We start from the raw sequence: 7881 nt of genomic DNA on the forward strand, positions 1-7881 counted from the left end.
CCCCTGCTGCGGTTCCTATGGAGAGAGAGGATCGGAGATGAGCAACCAGCCATCTATCAATGGGAAGTCCTCCCTTTCGGAACCACATGCAGCCCATGCTGTGCTACGTTTGCACTGCAAAAACACGTCGCAGAGGACCCAGCAGCTGATGAAGAGGTCCGAAAAAGTGTAGAAAATAGTTTCTACGTGGACAACTGTCTGCAAAGCGTCTCGACGCCAGAAGAAGCCAAGGCCCTTCTACTCAAGCTCCGCGCCTCCCTGATCAAAGGCGGCTTTGATCTCAGGCAGTGGGCCAGCAGCGACCCGCAAGTATTGCGCAGCCTCTCCCCCGAGGACAAGGCAGCAAGCAGCGAGACCTGGATGGCGACCATCCCAGGAGAAGCCCAAGAAATGACATTAGGACTAGTCTGGCGCTTCAAAACAGACTCGCTCCATTATAAACACACACCCCTGACCAAGGAGCAGGGAAGGTCGACTGCACTACCGACCACCAGACGGAGTGTATACAGAACACTCGCCAGACAATATGACCCGTTGGGATGTATTCTACCTTACACCACCAGGGCAAAGATGATTGTAAGAGCGTTATGGGACAAGGACCAGGGCTGGGACGACCCCATACCCGAACACCTTGCATCCACATGGAGAGAGTGGGAGACGGAACTCAGCTCACTCCCAGGTGTCAACATACGCCGCAGCTACTTCCCACCCACAGTGAGGCCGGAGACGTGCCAGATGGACCTGCACGTCTTCAGCGACGCCTCCGAAGTAGCCTACGGTTCGGTGGCCTACTTGCGTGCCTGAGAGGAGGGAGGAGAAATACATACTGCTTTCACCCTGGCCCGCTCAAGAATAGCCCCACGAAAGCAACAATCTATCCCGCGTCTAGAGCTCTGCGCAGCCCTAGCAGGAGCGCAACTCGCCACGTTAATCCAACGTGAACTCACCATTCCGGTGCAAAGAACAATCTTGTGGTCAGACTCCACGACAGTACTCACATGGATCCGGTCTGATTCGTGCAGATACAAGGTCTTCGTGGGAGTCAGAGTCACAGAGATTCAAGATTTAACAGAAGTAGCAAGCTGGAGGTATGTGGACACAAAACACAACCCAGCTGACGTCATCACCCAGGGAATGTCCCTGGATGACCTCACCCGTCACAACCTATACAGTGACGGGCCAGAGTTCCTCAAGCTCCCGGAAGAAGAGTGGCCTACACCCACCCCACGGGAAGCGAGTAAAGAGGAGGCAGAAAACAAGAAATCTATGTTCTGTGGATTGAACACACTCGTCTCCACAGACCCCGACATAGACGATTGCCTCACCCTAGAGAGTGCGCAGCTAAAGACATTCCTGTGGCACCACCCAGAGGTTCAGCTCACTACTGACATTACTGCAGCTGACTACGAAGAAGCAGAACTTCTTCTACTACAACGAGCCCAGAGAGACTCGTTCCCCGATGAGCTAGACTGTCTACAGGGAGCAAAGCCCGTCCCATCAGACAGCAGACTGCTCCACCTAGCCCCCGAGAGCGACGCCCATGGTCTCATCAGAGTGGGTGGTCGTCTGCGGAGAGCTCCAGACTTACCGGATGACGTCAAGTACCCGATAGTCTTAAACAGCCGACACAAGGTCACAGAGCTGATCATAAAGAAATACGACGAGGATGTGCATCACGCCGGGGCAGAGAGAGTCTTCGCGGAGATCAGACGTCGTTATTGGATACTGCAAGGGAGAGAAGCAGTGCGGCGCTTCCAGCGAACCTGTCTAGACTGTCGTAAGTGGCGAGCGCAGCCCAGTATACCCCGGATGGCTGACCTACCTCCCTGTCGCCTCCGACTCGGCGACAAGCCTTTTCACTCCACCGGTATGGACTGTTTCGGCCCGCTGTATATAAAGAAAGGAAGAGGAACCGAGAAGCGGTGGGGTATTGTATTCAAATGCATGACCACCCGAGCGATGCATATAGAACTCCTTCCAACCATGAGCACAGACTCATTCCTTATGGCCTTCCGAAGATTCACATCGCGGAAAGGCAAACCGTCTATATTATTGTCTGATCACGGGACAAACTTCAAAGGCGGAGAAAGAGAGCTGAGAGAGAGCTTCCAAGCTATGGGCCCAGAACTTAAGACCCACCTCGCTCCATCCCAGATTGACTTCCAGTTTAATCCCCCGAACGCACCTCACTTCGGTGGAACTTGGGAACGAGAAGTACGTTCAATAAAGACAGCCCTGTACGCCGTGCTTGGGGCCCAGACCGTGGCGGAAGAAGTCCTAATGACAGTCCTCACGGAGATCGAGGGAGTATTGAACTCAAAGCCCCTCGGTTACGTCTCAAGTGATGTAGCAGATGTCGACCCAGTCACCCCCAACACACTCTTGATGGGGCGGCTGGACCCCGCGCTACCACAGACAATGTACAGGCCTGAAGAAGCGAACGGCCGAAGAATGTGGAGGTACAGTCAAGTATTGGCTGACAAGTTTTGGAACAGCTTCCTACTCCACTATCTACCGTCTCTACAGACCCGCCAGAAATGGGTGAAAGAGAGAGACAATTTGACAGAAGGAACAGTCGTCATGATTATCGACCAGTCACTACCCCGAGCTATGTGGCCGGCTGGCCGCGTAAGCAAAGTGATCACCGGTGCCGACGGAAAGGTCCGAGCAGCCGAAGTGCTCGTCCAAGGGCGGATCTACACCCGACCCGTGGCGAGGCTAATAGAACTGCCAAGGCTCCCCGATACTATCGATGACGACCATGACCCCATGACTTTGTGAACTGACCGACCCTCACAACAGACATTGAGTAGTGGACAGTGCGGTTAATCTGTCTCTGCTTAGCTAATTAGGTGGGACTAATTAGGGGGCGGCTGTTACAAAGGATCAGATTAAACCGAATATATATATTTATTTATTGATATATATTGCATAGTATTTGTATATCGTTTGATATCCCTTGTATATTCCTTGTACATATACACGGAATATCCCTTTAGCTTACTACAGACCATAATATTTCATTCTCCTATTGGACAGCGGTCCACCGGCGCCAGGGACCGGCCTCCGGAGTCAGGTTCAAAGTCACTGTCAAGACATGTCTGGACATGCCCGGCCTTTGCCCAGGGATACGCGACAGAAATGAGATTGGCACTAGTTTGTTCACCGTGCATATAAATACGGCGCAGGTGAATACAGAAGTAGAGTTACCAATAAGTTGAAGCCTCACCCACGATACAACGTGCGGTGAAGTATGGCCTGTTTGGCCCCAGAATAGAGCATTGAGACCGCGTGCGAATTAATAACTGAATTGTCAGAGTTTGGCGCTATACCGTCGAGTGCGACATATTTCTATTAAGTCAATAATAGTCTATTTGTGTATAGTGTATCGTGCGGCTAAAGTTCTACAGTGACCAGCATCTCCAACGCTTCCTCGTATTAGCTAGAGTTCTTATCCAGGCTGGGCTGACCACATGGCGCTTTCACCCGAGGAGACCTAGACGAGAACCGTATGGACATGTACACTGGATTAATCTACCCGACGACTACATAGCCCTTTGCGGCTGGAATATATTTGCTTTGGTCCTGTGATTTATGGAGCGGATAATCGCAGACGCCTGCACGTGTTGGATTTACCCCGCGAGGAGTCAAGTCGAGTCGGCGCCTCAGAGAGCCTGAGGCCGACTAGCTTTCTTCACTGTGGAGCTACAGTCTTGGATCAAGAGGCTATTGCACCGGCTCCTGTACCTGGAGTCTCCTTAGTCATCGTTGACCAGACTCTCTACTACCGACAGATCTTCTACCCCTGCTGGCTTACAACCAGGGGGACCCTTCCAGTATCTCCCGCTATATTACTAGTGTACCATAGATATAATTCCCTAAGATTCAGGTTGTATAATTACCTCCTGCGTAACCAGAGAATGGACATTCATTGTTGATTTGCCTACGCACATTCCTTTGCCTTACAAGTGCATTCAAAGAATAATGTAAAGTATATTATGTACCTTTTGCTCCATTAAATACTTGATTATACCTTTGTGTGGAACCGATTTCATTGTGGGAAGTGTTCATCATATTCATATATCGTGTACTGTATGGCTAGTAATTAAAGTACATAAAGCGGTAGTGGTTTAATGATACCATACTTATCAATACAGTCAGGGAATTGTACCCCTCAGTTACACTAGCCATGAGTGATGTTCGATCCTTCTCCTTGATGGAGAAGGGGGCCGCCCAGCAGCTAATCCACTCTGTAATGGATTGGAACCCTGAGCCGGCTCCACAGCTGGACATTTACCTAAGGACCTGGTTGGAGTGCCTATTCCCAGTTTCAGCCTCCGGCCAGGCCACTACTCCCAGCTCAGCGTCCTGCCAAGCTACTACTAGTTCAGTCCCTACTTCGTCAGCTAGCCTGTTCCCTACTGCTAGTTCAGTCCCTACTGCTAGCGTAGCTTCGTCAGCTAGCCTGTTCCCTACTGCTAGTTCAGTCCCTACTGCTAGCGTAGCTTCATCAGCTAGCCTGTTCCCTACAGCTAGTTCAGTCCCTACTGCTAGCGTAGCTTCATCAGCTAGCCTGTTCCCTACTGCTAGTTCCTACTGCTAGCGTAGCTTCGTCAGCTAACCTGTTCCCTACAGCTAGTTCAGTCCCTACTGCTAGTGTTACAAAGGGTCAGATTAAACCGAATATATATATTTATTACTTGAGATATATTGTATAATATTTGTATATCGTCTGATAGCCCTTGTATATTCTTTGTATATATACACGGAATATCCCTTTACCTAGGTACAGGCCAGACCATAATATTCGTTCTCCTATTGGACAGCGACCCCTAGGCGCCAACGGCCATACCCCCAATGGCAAGTTCAATGCTACCGCTAAGATATGTCTCAACATGTCCAGGTTTGCGCAATAATACGAGACAGAACTGAGGTTGGCACTAGATTATTCACCTTACGTATAAATACGGTGCAGGTGGATACAGAAGCACTTAGCCTAAAAGTGAGTTGACCAAAACGTTGAAGCCTTCACCACGATACAACGTGCCGTGAAGTGGGCCCCTTTTGCCCCTAAATAGAGCCTTGAGAACCGCGTGCGAATTGATAGCTAAAGTGTCAGAGTTTAACGCTGTATCGTCGAGTTCGACTTATTCTATTGTAAAGTAATAGTCTATTATTTATAGTGTATCGTGCGGCTACCGTTCTACAGTGACCAGCATTACCACCGGTTCGTCGTACCGAGCTAGTGCACTTATCCAGGCTGGGCGGCCTAAACTCGTGCCGCCATCCGAGGAGTCCTAGACGAGAACCGTTGGATATGTACACCGGAGAACCTACACCGGCGAATGCAGAGCCTTTTCCGGCTGGATTATATTGCTTTGGTACTGTGGCTGCTGGAGCAGAGAACCGTCTACCCCACTGCTGTGTGGGATCTACCCTGTGAGGAGCACCGTCGAGCCCGCCTCTAGGACCCACAGAGGCTGGCTAGCTTTCATCCATGCTGTCTTGCATACCGGAGTATAGCTGTTGCTTTGTCTACGGACCAAAGGATTATTGCACTGTCTCCTGTATCTGGAGTCTCTTTATTCCTCGTTGATCCAGACTTTGCTCCTGACCATTCCTCTCCCCTGCTGGCTTACAACCGGAGGGAACCCCCTTAGTATCTCCAGCTGACTACGAGTGTGCCTTATGTAATTCTTATGCTACAGGTGGTGTCAGTTATACCCATCTTATGATGCTCATGGACTTACGCTCTTGACCTACTTAAGTGTTCTTCGCCATATAAGCGCAATTCATAATTCTCAATATTGTAACCTATTGTTGCTGCTCTAATAATAAATACTTCTAAATATAACTTTCTTTGTTAAGCCGTATTCTTGTGTGGGTGTTCACCAGATATACCGTGTACTGTATGGCCAGTAATTAAAGTACATAACTAAGTAGTGGTTTAATGATACCATACTCTCAATACAGTCAGGGAATTGTACCCCTCAGTTACAGCTAGCGTAACTTCATCAGCTAGCCTGTTCCCTACTGCTAGTTCAGTCCCTACTGCTAGCGTAGCTTCGTCAGCTAACCTGTTCCCTACTGCTAGTTCAGTCCCTACTGCTAGCGTAGCTTTGTCAGCTAGCCTGTTCCCTACTGCTAGTTCAGTCCCTACTGCTAGCATAGCTTCGTCAGCTAGCCTGTTCCCCACTGCTAGGACTGCCCCTTCAGCTAGCAAGGTCAGTTTCCCTGGAGCCGCCCAGTCGGCTAATCTCTTGGTTTCCACGGCTAGCACAGCCCCTACTGCTAGTAAAGTTCTGACTGCTAGCGTAGCTTCGTCAGCTAGCAAGGTCAGTTTCCCTGTAGCCGCCCTGTCGGCTAATCTCTTGTCTTCCACAGCTAGTCCAGCGTCGTCTGCTAGCTTAGCCCCTGCAGCTAACCAGGCTTCCACAGCTAGTCCAGCCCCATCTGCTAGCTTCGCCCCTGCAGCTAACCAGGCATCCACAGCTAGTCCAGCCCGTCTGCTAGTTTAGCCTCTGCAGCTAACCAGGCTTCCACAGCTAGTCCAGCCCTGTCTGCTAGCTTAGCCCCTGCAGCTAACCAGGCCTCAACAGCTAGTACAGCCCCGTCTGATAGCGTAGCCTCTGCAGCTAACCAGGCTTCCACAGCTAGTCCAGCCCTGTCTGCTAGCTTAGCCCCTGCAGCTAACCAGGCCTCAACAGCTAGTACTGCCCCGTCAGATAGCTTAGCCTCTGCAGCTAACCAGGCTTCCACAGCTAGTCCAGCCCTATCTGCTAGCTTAGCCCCTGCAGCTAAACAGGCCTCAACAGCTAGGACTGCCCCATCAGCTAGCTGGTTCCCTATGGCCCCTGTTTCTCTGGTCTCGGTTCCTTGGTCTGGCCCTCCAGCCAGTATTAACTATCCTGCTAGGACTGCCCCTTCAGTTTTCAGGATGGGTTATATCCATGTTTCTCCGACTAACACTTTAGCCCCGTCTGCTAGCATAGCACGCACAGCTAGCAACTCTCAGAAGGCTAGCAAGGCTAAGAAGACTAGCATGGCCTCAGCTGCTAGAGTAGCCCTGTCAGCTAGTTCAGCCCAGGCTACTCGCACAGCCCCCATTGCTAGCTTAGCCCCTGCTAGCTTACTCCGGAATGCTAATGTAGCCTCTGTAGCTAGCACCTCAGTCTAGTTTGCTAGAGCCCCTGCTGCTAGCATATCTGTCTCGTCTGCTAGAGCCCCTGCTGCTAGCACCTCCGTCTCATTTGCTAGAGCCCCTGCTGCTAGCATCTCTGTCTCGTCTGCTAGAGCCCCTGCTGCTAGCACCTCAGTCTCGTTTGCTAGAGCCCCTGCTGCTAGCATCTCTGTCTCGTCTGCTAGAGCCCCTGCTGCTAGCACCTCAGTCTCGTTTGCTAGAGCCCCTGCTGCTAGCACCTCAGTCTCGTTTGCTAGAGCCCCTGCTGCTAGCATCTCTGAGTCGTCTGCTAGAGCCCCTGCTGCTAGCACCTTTGTCTTGTCCGCTAGAGCCCCTGCTGCTAGCATCTCTGTCTCATCTGCTAGAGCCCCTGCTGCTAGCCTTTCAGTCGCGTCCGCTAGAACCCCTGCTGCTAGCCTTTCAGTCGCGTGCGCTAGAGCCCCGGCTGCTAGCCTTTCAGTCGCGTCCGCTAGAGCCCCTACTACTAGCACCTTAGCCCCGCCGGCTAGTGTAGTCACTGCTGCTAGCACCCTTGTCCCTCCTGCTGGAGTCACTCCGACTGCTAGCACCTTGGCCCTGCCTGCTAGTGTAGCACCTACAGCTTGCACCCGAACCCTCTCGGCTAGTGCACCCTCTGCAACTTGTACAGGCCCTGCACCTTGCACTGCTCAGGTAGCTAACCCAGTCTCTACTGCCAGTTT

The sequence above is a fragment of the Notolepis coatsorum genome, assembly GCF_963971535.1.
Source record: "Notolepis coatsorum genome assembly, chromosome: 6".
Lineage (NCBI taxonomy): Eukaryota > Metazoa > Chordata > Actinopteri > Aulopiformes > Paralepididae > Notolepis > Notolepis coatsorum.